A 14451-nucleotide genomic window follows, 5' to 3' on the forward strand; every position below is an offset into this window, starting at 1 on the left:
TGGAAGTGTTGCACTCCTGCACGTATCTGGGGGTCCACATCAGTGACAGGTTGGACTGATTTCATAACACAGAGGAGCTTTGTAATATGGGGCAGAGCAGGCTCTTCCTTAGGAAGTGACATTCGTCACATCTTCTACAACTCTGAGATGGCCAGTGCAGTTTTGTACTCTGTAGTGTGCTGGTCTGATAACATCACTTCAAGCAGTGCTGGTGCTAGGTTATTTTGCGCCCTATGCCAAACTTATTAGTGTGCTAACCGACTGTTCGGTGGATAACCCGTGTGGCTGGGGTTTTCCCCACCTTATGATCTGCGCCCTAGCCAAATACTTAATTTGCCATAATGGTGGCACCGCTCCAACTTTAAGAGAGGCCCACTGGATCCACAAGCTAATTAAAAAGGCAGGCTCAGTTATGGGATGCACTCTGGTCCCCCTGGAGGTCATAGCAAAGGGGAGAATTAAAATAAAGCTGAGTGGCATTATGAAAAATGCTGAGCATCCTCTCTGTGACACACTAAGAATGAGGAGTTTCATCTATTGAATTATTCAGCATATGTGAGTTAGGAAACGTTGTGTGTGTGTGGGGGGGGCTCCATTATATTAACAGCAATACACAAACATATCACCTCACTGGGATTGGGACTGTCAAGTCACATTTCTTTTTAATTTTTTTCCTTTCTAGTCATTCTGGTGTGTGTTTAGACCATATAGTATATATTTGTACATACATGTTGATCTGTCTGTTTATTAAATGATTTTCTGTAACAGCCAAAATTTCCCTTAGGACAATAAAGTTATATCTATGTATATGTCTGTCTGTCTTAAATTGAACTAACCACAGTCATACTTTCACATTAATTCATTGTTCTGCTTGCTTACTAAAGTGGGAATTTAGAATCAGAAAACTATTATTTTAATGTAATTGCTGTCACACTTGACCCACTCAGACCTACTAAATGTGTTATGCTTTGAATGGAGGAAAAAACCCCATAATACAATGTTTAAATTGGGTCTGATCTGTAAAAAGCTTGTGACTGTGAGTAACGTTCTTTGTAAACTGGCATAGCAGTTCTTTTGAGTACAGTACAGTCATATGAAAAAGTTTGGGATCCCCTCTCAGCCTGCATAATAATTTACTCTCCTTTCAACAAAAAATACCAGTGGTATGTCTTTCATTTCCTAGGAGCATCTTAGTACTGGAGTGTTTTGTGAGCAAAGATTTTTAGTGAAGCAGTATTTAGTTGTATGAAATTAAATCAAATGTGAAAAACTGGCTCTGCAAAAATGTGGGTCCCCTTGTAATTGTGCTGATTTGAATGCATGTAACTGCTCAATACTGATTACTTGAAACACCAAATTGGTTGGATTAGCACGTTAAGCCTTGAACTTCATAGACAGGTGTGTCCAATCATGAGTGGTAAAAGGTATTTAAGGTGGTCAATTGCAAGTTGTGCTTCCCTTTGACTCTCCTCTGAAGAGTGACAGACAACATGGGATCCTCAAAGCTATATTTGCTTGTGAGAGACTGAGTAAAACACGAGATTTAGACTTTACCCATTAAATAAAAGCTTGTCTGTCTGATGTCTCAGAGAATGGAAAAAGACTTAAAAGGAGCAGAGACTGCAGTTAAACTTGCCTTAGTTGCTAACCCCCCATACAGTGCCAGCTCTGTCAGGTAGCATATTATTAGTTGTCACAAAAAGGGGTGAGTGTTACTGTGCTGGAGGGTCAGGACTCTTATCAGTAAATATAACACCCCCATCCATTTTGATTCGTTTAAACGGACATGGTTGACAAGTCTGACATACCCCATTACTAGAAGTCACATAAACTGATCTGCAGTTTGTTTTTTCGCAGGTTTTGTTAAACCTATGATTTTTATGTAGTCCGTTACCCCTTCTCACCATTACTTAAGTTAATTTAAAGTTGCCCGTACCTTATCAGACTAAAGAAGTACTTTTTGAATAATTTGGGAAAGTAGATTTTGGTGTTTCTATAAGAGTGCCAAATAGAATACATTATTTACATGCAGGCTGCTTCAGATGTTAGTTTGAATGTATGATCATTTACCTACAAGGTAGTAAAGGAAATCAGGTGAAAATCACTACAATGTAATCGTTCATTTTATAATTTTTTTTTTTATTATTGTTTAGGTTTTTTTCTCATCTAATTTCTCTTTTGCCTATATACTGCCATGTGACCTTTCAAAGTTTTCTTGTCTAATAAAATACTGCCATTATTCCACTTACACTTTGTGTGTGGCCCAGTGCCATTCTTATACTGGGTTGTATAAAAAAACAGTAACTATGGCATAACCGATCTCATCCAAACAATTAAAAGCAAGTGTTTAAACGGTGCATGAAATGCAACAATCCCCTGACTAATGTGTCATGTGCATGACAGCACAAGCAGAAATCAATCAGTGGCTGTGATGTCATCAGAGTCTTATTGAGGGCACTCCCATCAACATTAATTCTTAGCAACAAAGTGAGTCAAGATGTGTAAGTAAAACCGGAGCCACCTGGCGCTAATGGAAAACCTGCACAAGACTGCTATCTTAAATTACAAATTATTAAACTAAACTGTACTGGCGAGTGGGAATCAATGAAGCAATCCTACCATAAAGCTGAGAATATACAGAATCCATGAACCAAATCAATACTTCAATTTCATCTTGGCCAATTGTACAGTGGATCGCTTCCCATCATCATGAAGGATTGACATATTTATTAACAGATCAGTGGATTCAGAAAGTATGCAGACCCTTTCAGTTTTGTCACATTTTGGCATGTTGCCACCTTATGCTGAAATATTTTAAATGTATTTTTTCCCCACATCAACGTATGCTTAATAATATCCTCGAGTCACAAAGTGAAAACAGGACTTTAAAGATAAACTGAAATATTACATTGATACAAGTATTGAGACTTTGCTCAGTACTTTGTTGAAACACCTATGGCACTGATTCCAGCCAAGAATCTTCTTGGGTATGATGGCTGGACTTGGGTATTTGCTGTGTATGGAGATTGTCAGTAGGCAACTATTTTCAGGTCTCTCCAGGGATGTTCCATTGGGTTCAAATCCTGTCTTTGGCTGGGTAACTAAAGGACATTCCCAGAGTCACCCCTAAACCACTCCTGTATTAGATTTCCTTTTTTCAATAAAAGTTTATTTTTCTTTTGAAAGGTAAACCCAAAGCCCAGTCTAAAGTCCAGAGCACTTTGGAACACGTTTTTATATAGGATAACTCTCTGTACTTTACTCCAGGCATTTCAAACACGCGGCGGCCCGCATGACAGATCCTAGTTAGCACTAAACTTGTACAAAATGATTACTATCATTTGTGATTGAATCATTCTGCATCTTCGGCGTTACTTATTGACTTTTCTTACTTCTGCCTTCTGACATGTGCTAGGCTGAGGTCTGCGGCCCACTACCGGGCCGCGAGAGAACTGCCAGCAACGGAGACTCACTCAGTGAAGGGTTACAGCAAAAAGGCTGCCCCCTTCACTGAGGACACTTTTCAGAATGCTAGGCGGGCGAGAGAGGAGAGAGACCGAGGTGAGAGAGTATTACAACAAAGTATTTTTATGTTTCTGACAGTTTCCCCATATGACACGAGTCCACAGAAATCTTGTTACTACAAAGTACATTCAGCAGCAGATACTTTTATTACAACAAAGTGACCGTGAAATGCTTGAATGAATCACCCACAGACCAGTTAGTTCTGTGGTCGCAGCTCATTTGTGGACATTTGCACAACGATCCCCAAACAGAAACATTGTAAAAAATGTTCTTTCTTCGAACTTTCCTCGTACTGTTTTTTTTTTTATGTTTTTGTTTTGTGTGGTTTTAAGTGATACCTTTTCCTTATTGCTCGTCAACATTTGAAAAACATCCATTAGAATTTAACTCATTATCACCCTTCTATAAAAACGGCATACTTGTTACATGCAAAAAAGAAGAAAAATCTCGGGTTGCAAACGTATGCGAACTGCTGCATTTGAAGACGCCGAAAAAGCCGTTTTTATGTGGTTGCAGTGATGTTTGTTCAAGAAACATTCCTATTAATGCGCCACTCATTCAAGAAAATATGAGATTTTTAAACTCTCTTGGGACCCGGACAAACAATCTCACACGCGGCAATAGCGTTTCGGGACGCACTTTGGCGTGTCGTTCCCATTGGGTGGGGGAGATCCCAGATCCCATAAGAGTTTAGAAACCTCACAATGTGAAGAAGGAGGAAAGGTTGACTTGGCTTCTGATTGATAACTGTGCTGACCACAACATGCTTCTGCATTTAGATAATGTTTGCGTTGAATTCCTCCCTCCCAATTGCATGGCAGTGCTTCAGCCATTGGATTTGGGCATCATTTGCACCCTGAAAATGTATCATCGCAAGGAAATGCTGAGAAACATTCTCGTCAGCATAACTTGTATACAGGAGAAGATTAAAATAATGTGAAAGAAGCTATTGAAGCTGCTTCCATTTTCAACATCCTATCTTTGTGATGCACGTTTTCTGCAGTGACAGCAACCAAAACGAGATTACGGAGTAGACTGAACATAAGCGACACACTTTGCGTTTCACTCTCTTCCATCCTCCCCAGATGGGATTGTTTGGTTGCAGGAAAACAAGCCCAGGGCTCTCACTGAATCTGCATTATGGTAAGCTGTATAATTTCTATTACTAAATTATAACAATAATAATAGAAATTTAATGTAAATTGTGTATAAAACTGCCCTACGAACCCGCCCATAATAACCCCATAAACTCCAACCTCCAACAGCCCACCGATCCCTGGAAAAATTTGCTTCTAGTAAAGTGGTCCTTGATGTCAAACAGGTTGCAACATAGCAAAATGTAAAAAAAAACACAAAAAAAAGTGAAGGGTTCTGAATGCTTTCTGAATCCTCTGTAAACTGTTAGCACAGACCATGAATACCTTTAACACTTTTTTTCCAGGTAGAAATAAATTTCAAATTAATAAACTGTACATCTTGCTTTGTAACGCTCTAAACTGTTGAATCACAATTTTCTCCAAATGGAGGACTGAGAGTTTTAAATCATGTAGCAATAATTAATAGTGAAATGTTTAATTGTGATATGTCTAAAATAAGACATTCAGTATTTACCACCATAGTTACAAGATTACACTAATTAATTTTATACAAATAAGGGAACAGAATAAGTAACCAGAATCTGCATGAGCTTTAAATAGAGAAGTACAAGTTCTCTCCACTAAGGAAATGTAAGGTTTTCTTGTAAGTGGCACAGATATAATAAGCTTTGCATAAGCAGGAACGTTTTTTATTTCCAAAAACCTGTTTTGTATTTTTTTTAAACAAACATGTTACTTGTATAGCTTACTAGAACATTCATTAACATGTTTAATGCAGTTCAAGATCACAGGATGGCCACAGTCTATCCTAGCTACACTTGGCACAAGGCAAGAAACCGTCCTAGACAGAGCATCAGTTCATCACAGAATCCACTCATGCACGCACACACACACACTCTCTCTCTCAATTTCTCTCTCCCAGGGCCAATATGACATTGTTAAATCACTTAACATGCACTTCTTTGGAAATGTTTAGCTACAGTTTATGAAAACTATCTAAGTATCTAGGATTTGTCTTAAAGAGGATTAAACTGAATTAACTTATTTTGAAGAAAACAAACTATTTTTCTCATGTGGTTATTACTGACTGATATCTCAAAACACAAGGTCACTTGTTTAAAATCTCACTCAAAATGCTGCAAACTTTGTACCTACTTTCTGTTTAGCCATGGCTTACACAATAATTCTTTCTGTATCTCTGCTTAATGAGTGATGTAACAAGGTCAACTGATTTGTATCTTTCATACTTGTTTTCAAATATTGTCACAAGCACAATGCTTATGTTGTCTTTTTGTTTTCAACTAAATTCTAAGCATATGTTAAGAGTTGTCACTTAACAACTAGGAACTGTACATAATTCAATAAGAAGTCTCACAACCATCAGCAAATGACTGATGTCTGTTCATTTCAAACTCGCTTAGGTTGTTAGGGCCGACATAAGCTGTAAGGCATTAAATTATTCCTAAATGGGTCTCCCCATATATTACAAGGTTCACTAATAGTTTGGGGCGAGTTTCAAGTCACTAGTTGATCTAACTGAAGTTCTGCAATTGATAACTCACAGCTTTCAAGGAAGAGTTTAACATAGGGGTTCTAAACTTTTTGATCTGAGGACCCAAACTACAAAGTCAGTACTGTACTAGGACGCAAGAAAAGGATTATAAGTAAAAAAAAACAGAGACATAACAATAGCCATATAATAAAATATGTTTTGTTTCCATTGAAATATACTGCATTTCTCACATGAAAACCACATTAATAAAAGATAAAAATGGGAAATAAATCTATTGTTAAAACAGTACTCCCATGAGTAGATGAGATGATTCTGCAGCAGTTTTTAAGTCTCATTTAAGAAAAATATTTTTATCACATAGCATTCCTTAATGTACATGCTTTCGAATTTTTACCTGCTTGCTGGATGACCTATTAATTACGTAGATTATTTTTGTTTGTGTTTTATTTTTTTATATTTTTCCTCATTTTTACCTGGAATGCTTTTGGCAGACACACTTCCTGTGCTCCCAGCTCTTAAAAGAATGACAAGTGACAAGCCGAACACGCAGCTCACCAGCAGCAGAAAGCCAGCAAATGATCCGACTGCTTCTGTTTAGCATGCGTTCAGGCACAGACCCCCCCCCTTACAACACGTGTGGCAGAGATGTGAAGTGGCAAAAGGACAGCTGTTGTACAGGCTTTGAAATGATTGACGCGCTGCGCAACAAGCAGAACATGCAGCAAGCCAGCAGATGAACCAACCGCTTCTCCTTAGCGTGCGTTAAGCCATTCCCCCAAACAACGCGAATGGCAGAGACGCTAAGTGGCATAATGACAGCTGCTATACAGGCTTTTAAATGATCAGTGCGCAGCGCGACAAACGGAACACGCAGCTCGCCAGCAGCAGGAGCAGAAAGACAGCAGCTGATCCGACAACAGCTCCTTAGTGTGTGTTCAGGCACTCCCCCAACCACACCCCATACACAATGCGAGAAGCGTTATACATCCTGCGAGAAAGAGATTTACTCACGCTGGAAATAAAGGACAAGTATTGTTTTTACAAAAGTTTTAAAGTAAAAGTGAAAATAATGCATATGTAACAATTCCCATGAAAATAACAATCTCTTTAAATTGTATATCTGGTAAACCAAACCCGGGAGTGGGCGAGCGAAGCCCCCCTAGTAGTTATTATTATTATTACCCCTTCACCACCTAATACAGTAGCTAATGCATGTTGACTGTACTGGCACAGGAATGGCTATTGTCTCATCATCCAGGTGGATGCTTCACATTTGTGGTGTTTTAGCTTTGAGTAGGTTGGAAAGGTGTAGCATAAATATAATTAATTGAGTAATTGATAAAGGAACCAGGCAATGACAGGACTTGCTGTCACACAAATCTAGAGTAACTCATAAAGGGTCATGTTCTAGTTACCAGTTGACCTTACACTCACATGTTTGTGGTGTGGGAGTTAAACTCAAATGAACACATAACTTAGAAGAAATAAGGAAGCAGTACTGTCAGCTGGACCAGACTTATGCCCAATAAAAACACATTTTAGGTATTTCAGATAGTGGTTAACTAGGATGTGTCTTTATTGAGCTGCACAAGTCTGTTAGTTTTTGAGACAGGCTGAATGCAGTAGACATTTTTGTTATGTGGGCTGGTATTGTTTAAATTACTTTTTACACCGCATGTGACCGCTATTGTGTTATAACAATTAAAGACAGTTAGCTGACTTTTCACATTTAGATTTGAAGAGCTGTCTTCCATATTCAGTGAAAGAACATCAATAGGCAGCTTTCTAATTTACTTCAGCATGGATGTGCTGCTTCAGAATTTGAATAGATTTTTGTTAAAGGTGTGGCCCTGAGGATCAAATCCATGCTTCAGTTTTAAGCATATACAGTATGTAAGTCTTCCTAAATTTTTCAAGCAGGGGGAAAACTGTTTTAATTTAAACTTGCATTTAAAGACAAGTTTTTCATTGATTTATCCCTCTACTCCACAGTTTAAAATTATAAATTAAACCATTCAGACATGCTTAAAGTGCACATTGCAGACTTTAATTTTAGGGGTATTTGCATACATGTAGAAATGACAACACTTTTTTTACATGGCTCCCCCATTTCATGGCACCATAATTTTTGGGATAATTACCATCACAGGTGTCTGCGATTATTCAGGTGGGTTTCATATATGCCTCCAAATTCAATGGACAGTGCTTTGCTCTACAACAAGGTAATGATCTCATACACAGTAGTTTTTCAAAGCTAAAAAATTTAAAATTCTTGAATGGTCAAGCCTGTCACCCAGTTTAAATCCCATTGAGCATGGCCTTCCATAAGGTGGAGTGAAAACCTGAGGGGACAAGTCCCCAAAAAGGGCTGCATTAGAGGCTTGGCAGAGAAGATCCTCAGCACCTGGTGATGTCTGTGAATCACAGACTCCAAGTAGTCGTCATTGCATGAAAGGGATATGAGACAAAGTTCTAAATATGACTGCTTTAATAGACCTCCAATGCTGTGTCCGAACATTATGGGGCCCTGAAATGAGGGGACTATGTAGAAACAGTGTTGTCATTTTAACATGCCATGACTGAAATGTTTGCAAATATACTTAAAGGAAAGACTGCAATGTGCACTTTAATCATGTCTGAATTGTTTAATTTGCCATTTTAAACTGTGAAGTAAATCAAGGAAAAATATTTCTTTGTCTCAAGCATAATGGAATGCACTGTAAATGTTAGCATTCCTACTGTAGAAATATACATGAAATAAAGGTAAAACACTAGCATTTGTTCTTAGTGTTAGCCACTGAATGCAGTTGTGCATATTTGGTTAATTCCAGGTGGGATGTTTAATGAGTCTAAAGTAGTAAGCTTTAAAAGTGCAGATGTTAGGTTTTTCTGTTTATTTTAGCTATCTTTTTGACATATTTTCCCAAGTGTCTTGTAATGTCTGCTTAATGAGTATTTTATGATGAAACTCTGCTAGATTGGCACCCTGACCAACAGGAAGCAGCGAATGAAAAGGGATGCATTCAGTATTTATCAAATAGTTAATTGATTCTGTGGCTTTCACATATTAGCTTTTTGTAAAGTTATACTAATGGAAAGGCTGTGATTTTCTTATGTGTTTAATGGCTTATAAAGAGAGAAAAGATTTTTGAAGCACTTTACATTGTACTAATGCTTGTTTCCGGCCTGTCTTGTTATCCAGTACAGCATCTGTTCTGAATGTTTGTTTTGGCTTAACAAGCAATATTTGAAATGTTGCTTTTCGTAATTTTGAGTAAATGTAATTTCTTCAAACTGCTATGACACAGGTGCATAATTCGATTTTGCATTTTATAATTTCTATGTGTGTGTGTGAGTCAACCTTGTGGAGAACTGGCACCCCACTTATGGTTTACTCCTGCCATGTGCTGTTTGGACAGTGCCCACGATGCTGAACTGGACTTGGCATGTTTGATACTGGATGACTGGATATACTACAGGGTTCTGTATTTTCTCACAGCTGATGTACATTGCAGTTATTAGTTATATCAACTGAAGTGTATTTTATGCAAATGAAAAAAATAAGAGTATAATCAGTATAAAATTTTGGGCAATGTGGCGTAGTGGCTAAGACAATTTGCTTTAAACCTCAAGGTTGCTTTTATTTCTTTCTCACTGCATGACCCTATCAGCCTTTGCAAAAAAAAAAAAATAGTTTATGAATATTGATCTTGTAAGGCACCTTGTATAAAATCAGACAAGTATTCAAAAGTAATAATACTAATTTAATGACGTTTTGAGTATCAATAAGCCACATTTATTTCATGTAGTACTAGACTCCTGGGTTTAAATCTCTGTCTAGGCACTGAATGTGTGGAGTCTACATAACTCTGCGTGGATTTTCCAGTGGATATTTTGGATTTCCTAACCACAGCCTAGAAGACTTACAGGTTAGGTGATTGGAGACTCTACATCGTCTCTTAATAAAGAAGTGTCGGCATGTCCATGAGTGAGCCCTTGAATGGAGTGGTGACAGGGGTTCACTATGGCATATGGCTTACTCTCTCTTTGAAACCATAGTGGGTTCAAGCACTCCTCATCTGGATTAGCTGAGTAAAAAATGGATTGATTTATTAGAATACGTCATTCCAAAATTTTCTGGTCACTGTTGGCATTGAGATTGCATGTCTTTGCTGTATCAATGTGGGTTCTTTTCTCGGGACACTTATTTTTCTTCTATATTCTGATTTAAGTTGATTGACTAATTGAAATTATGTGTATGCTAATAGAGCTGTCCAGGGCTGGTTCCTGGTGTCTGCCTGATGCTACAGAATGTGCTCAACCCACCACAACAATAAACATGCACTCCGGACGTTGATGGGCTCCTGAACGTATCTCTTCTCTCATATTCTTACCCATTAATTTATTTGGGATAAAGTGCAGTATATCTGACCAAGCTCTGAAAATTATGTAGATAGTAGTTATATGTTTGTATAATTATTAAAGTGTGAAAGTCCATCTAAAACTAACCTTTGTGTATAAACACTTTATTTGAATTGGAGATATTGCTCATAAAGTAATTTTACAGTACATATTGAGGTTTACACTATTCAAAGCACATTTACCCATGTGGGCTGTTTGTCTTGTAACTCAGAACTGCTCTTCACGTTTAAGTTCACTTGGTATTCTGTGTTTCCTTTAATTTGGCACCAAATGTGAGGCCTTAATACTGCCCTGTTTTCAGAAGTGTATAATCTGGTTTAATGTAAGTATAAACTTAATAACATAACATAATTTCTCATACTTAGATCAAAATAAAATGTAAAAAAAAATGTAACTGTCTTAAAATAGTATATGCTAAACTGTACTAGTACGTATTCCTTAAATGCTGAAATCATCTGTTTATTTTGAAACCTGTCCATCTACTTTTAGTGTTAGAGTCAGCACCCATCCCAACAGCACTGGGCACAATGCAGGAACCTACCGTGGGTTGGGTGACAGTCTAATACAGGGTAGACGCTGTCACACACACATCCACTTCATCCCATTGGGCCAATTCTGAATCATCAGTTAACCTAAGAAGGGGGTGGAAAACCAGTGTATGTGGAGATAAACTCCCATTAAGTATGTTTACATGCGCACAAAGAAGCAGGATAAGGTGAGTAACATGGTTAAGGCAAAAGCCTGCTTTCTTAAAACGCCACGTTTACATGCGCAAGTACGCTTCTAAACTTCCCCTTAAGCTTAAAGGACATCATTAAACTGTACAAAAGGAGTTAAACACCATCATCAGCCACAGTAAATCTGAAAGCAATCATGAAGCCTGTGGTAATTCTCTGGTGTTTTATAAATACATTTAGTCCTTCATGTGCTCAGAAGTAAATACAATCCATACATTACATTACATTTACTTTTTTGGTTGGCAGCTTTATCCAACATACCCCTTTTTACACCGCCTGACCTGAGCCACCAAAGATTTGTACTAAGAGCATTGGCTTCTTTGTCACCCACTCACACTGTTTTAGCATACAAACAGCTGAACAGAAACTAAACTAAAACTTATTAATATGGTTTTGTTTCTGGATTGCACTTAGCAAGTCTTTTCTGCTTCACTGTGCGATTGAGCTTTACAAAGGAGTGGTGCACCAGAATGTGAGTGTTTTGCTTTACACCCAGTGCTACTGCGATTATAATAATGCAGGTATTTTACTTCAATACAGTAATTTTAATTTAAAATCAAAAGTGATTAAAAAATACTCGGACTATGCAAGACATTGTATTTTATTCGATACCCTACAGTTTTCGAGATGTTCATCAACATAAACTCAGCGTATTCTGAAATAAACAGTTTATTTCAACCAGGAGAATAAATAACGTGCTAAGCTTTTGCCTAAAGATATTTATCTTGTGGACACTTCAACCTGTTGCTGCTGAAAATATGTGCAAAGCTAACACATGCATAGGCTGTCAGAGTGCAGTGGACATGCGCAGACTGTAGAAATCTTAAATGTAGCCTTGCTAAGAGATTATGTGGCCAAATAATTAGGTTATTTGCAGAGATACTGACATTTGCCAACCCAGTTTCTCTAATTGGAATAAGGATTTACCTGGCATTTTATAAACCGATTTTCTGTGAATAACCAGGTTAATAAAACTCATGTAAACACACTCAGTCTGTTTATGCATACACAAAAAACATGAATAAGGTGAGTGACCCAGCTAGTTAAGGCAGAAGCATGGTTTCTTACATGCACACATCCACTTGTGGAGTTTTTCTTTGCTAAAATGTTACAATGTCATAAGAATGTGATTAAAAAAGATTAACTCGGCACCACTGGCCACCGTGAATCCAAAACCAATTATAAAACCTAAACCTCCCGAGGTTGTGTTGCTGATCTTAGCACTGTACTTTCAGCTTGTCAGCATAAATGTATTGATTTCTGAAATATTAAGACAGATTATTTCAGCAAGGTGAAGGAATATAATATGATCATCCAAGCATTTGATTTAGTAAAATTATCTTTATGGGCATTTCCACCATGTTCTGTCCTAGCTGCTAGATGCATTTGTAAAGCAAATATATGTGCAGGCTAACATGTACAGACTACAAAATCCTTAACTGCAACCTGGTTAAGGGTTTACATAGTCTCATAATCGGGTTATTTGCTGAGAAATCTGTATGTGTTAACCTGGTCTCACAGAGATCAGTAACCCAGTTTCTCTAAATACAATAAAGAATGCACATGGCATTTTTGAAACTGTGTTCCTGTGGATAACTGGTTATTAAAGTGCATGTATATACATACATTCACAGACAAGTGCTCAGTCCTGGAGCTGTGTAGCTATAAGGCAACAAAACCAACTACTGTAACACATATGCTTTAATCATGCAAAACATAATTTGCCCTCCTTCTATAAATTAAAATCAATAATTAAATCTAAACCTTAGAAAAATTAACATTATTTAAATGCACAACTTCCTATTGTGGAAATGAGACATAACTTAATATTTTTGAATAATCATAGAAAAAAAAATGCCTCAAAGTTCGACAACAGGTTTTTGACTTTCATTCTTCATCAATCAAACTTTATTGTTCGGTCAGTCAGTCAGTCATCATCCAACCCGCTATATCCTAACACAGGGTCATGAGGGTCTGCTGGATCCAATCCCAGCCAACACAGGGCGCAAGGCAGGAACAAATCCCTGGCAGGGTGCCAACCCACTGCAGGGCACACACTAGGGACAATTTAGGATCGCCAATGCGCCTAACCTGCATGTCTTTGGACTGTGGGAGGAAACCCATGCAAACTCCACGCAGGGAGGACCCGGGAATCGAATCCACAGGTCTCCTTACTGCGAGGCAGCAGCACTACCACTGTGTCACCATGCTGCCCTTTATTATTCATGTTTTCTCTTTTGTTAGCATTTGCATTTTTGCTCTGTTAAGTGATATTGTATCAGTAAATCAAATAAGTTCAAGTATTCAGTACTCAATCTAACATCATTATTCACGCTTTCTCATTTATTAACATTTGCATTTTTCCTTTTTTAAGTTATATCAGAAAATCAAATTAGTTCAAGTAGTCATATCATTAAACAGATACATTTAATGACGTTGCACTTGGATCAAACATGACCAATGCCTCCCTGAAATTATATTTGTTTCAGCTGCTTTCTCTTCATATACTGAGAAGCTACAATGTACCAATAATTTCACCCTGCAAAATGTAAAGACACACCCACCCTTTAGGTTAGTTGAATGAGACAAGAGTCATCTAGAGACAGGGCGTGGAGAGAGCCAGTATATCTGGTCTGAATTTTTGGAAACTTTCCCTTTGCTTCCTCACTGCTGTTTAAAGATTTATATTAGAACATTTTAGAAACATTTCTGACAAGAGGAGTCTGGAGAAACTTTAGGAGTATACATGCCTGTCTATGCATTTGTTACAGACATTGTTTAGGCAAAAATAACAAAGTGTGGTGAGTAAAAAGGTGTAAAAATGGCTTCAGTTGCAAAATCCAGGTGGATGCTACAGTTTAGTGGTGGTTGAAGTGGCTTCCCTCTGACTATGTAAAGCACTTTGAGTAGTGAGAAAAGCATTAGGTAGATGTAAAGAATTATTATTATTAAAAATAGAGCCAAGTAGGTGACCCTATACTTTTTGAATACCAAACAGCCCCTTCACTTCAGGTACTCTTTTTCTTTAATTTATAAACAAGTGTTTTGTGATCCTTTTGTTCGTTAGTGTTCTGTTCACCCCTATTTTACCTCATTTAACAAAATTTAAATATCTACAGTTAAGTGAGCCACACTTGACAAAGTATTTCCTTGCTTA

At 37.6% G+C, this 14451-nt stretch overlaps 1 protein-coding gene across 1 annotated transcript in view; it reads left to right on the top strand.

The window, feature by feature from the left end:
• rb1 (retinoblastoma 1) overlaps positions 1–14451 on the top strand; it is a 287527-nt gene that overhangs the window by 169107 nt on the left and 103969 nt on the right. The gene's annotated exons all lie outside the window — the stretch shown is intronic.

The sequence above is a fragment of the Polypterus senegalus genome, chromosome 2 (assembly GCF_016835505.1).
Source record: "Polypterus senegalus isolate Bchr_013 chromosome 2, ASM1683550v1, whole genome shotgun sequence".
Classification (NCBI taxonomy): domain Eukaryota; kingdom Metazoa; phylum Chordata; class Cladistia; order Polypteriformes; family Polypteridae; genus Polypterus; species Polypterus senegalus.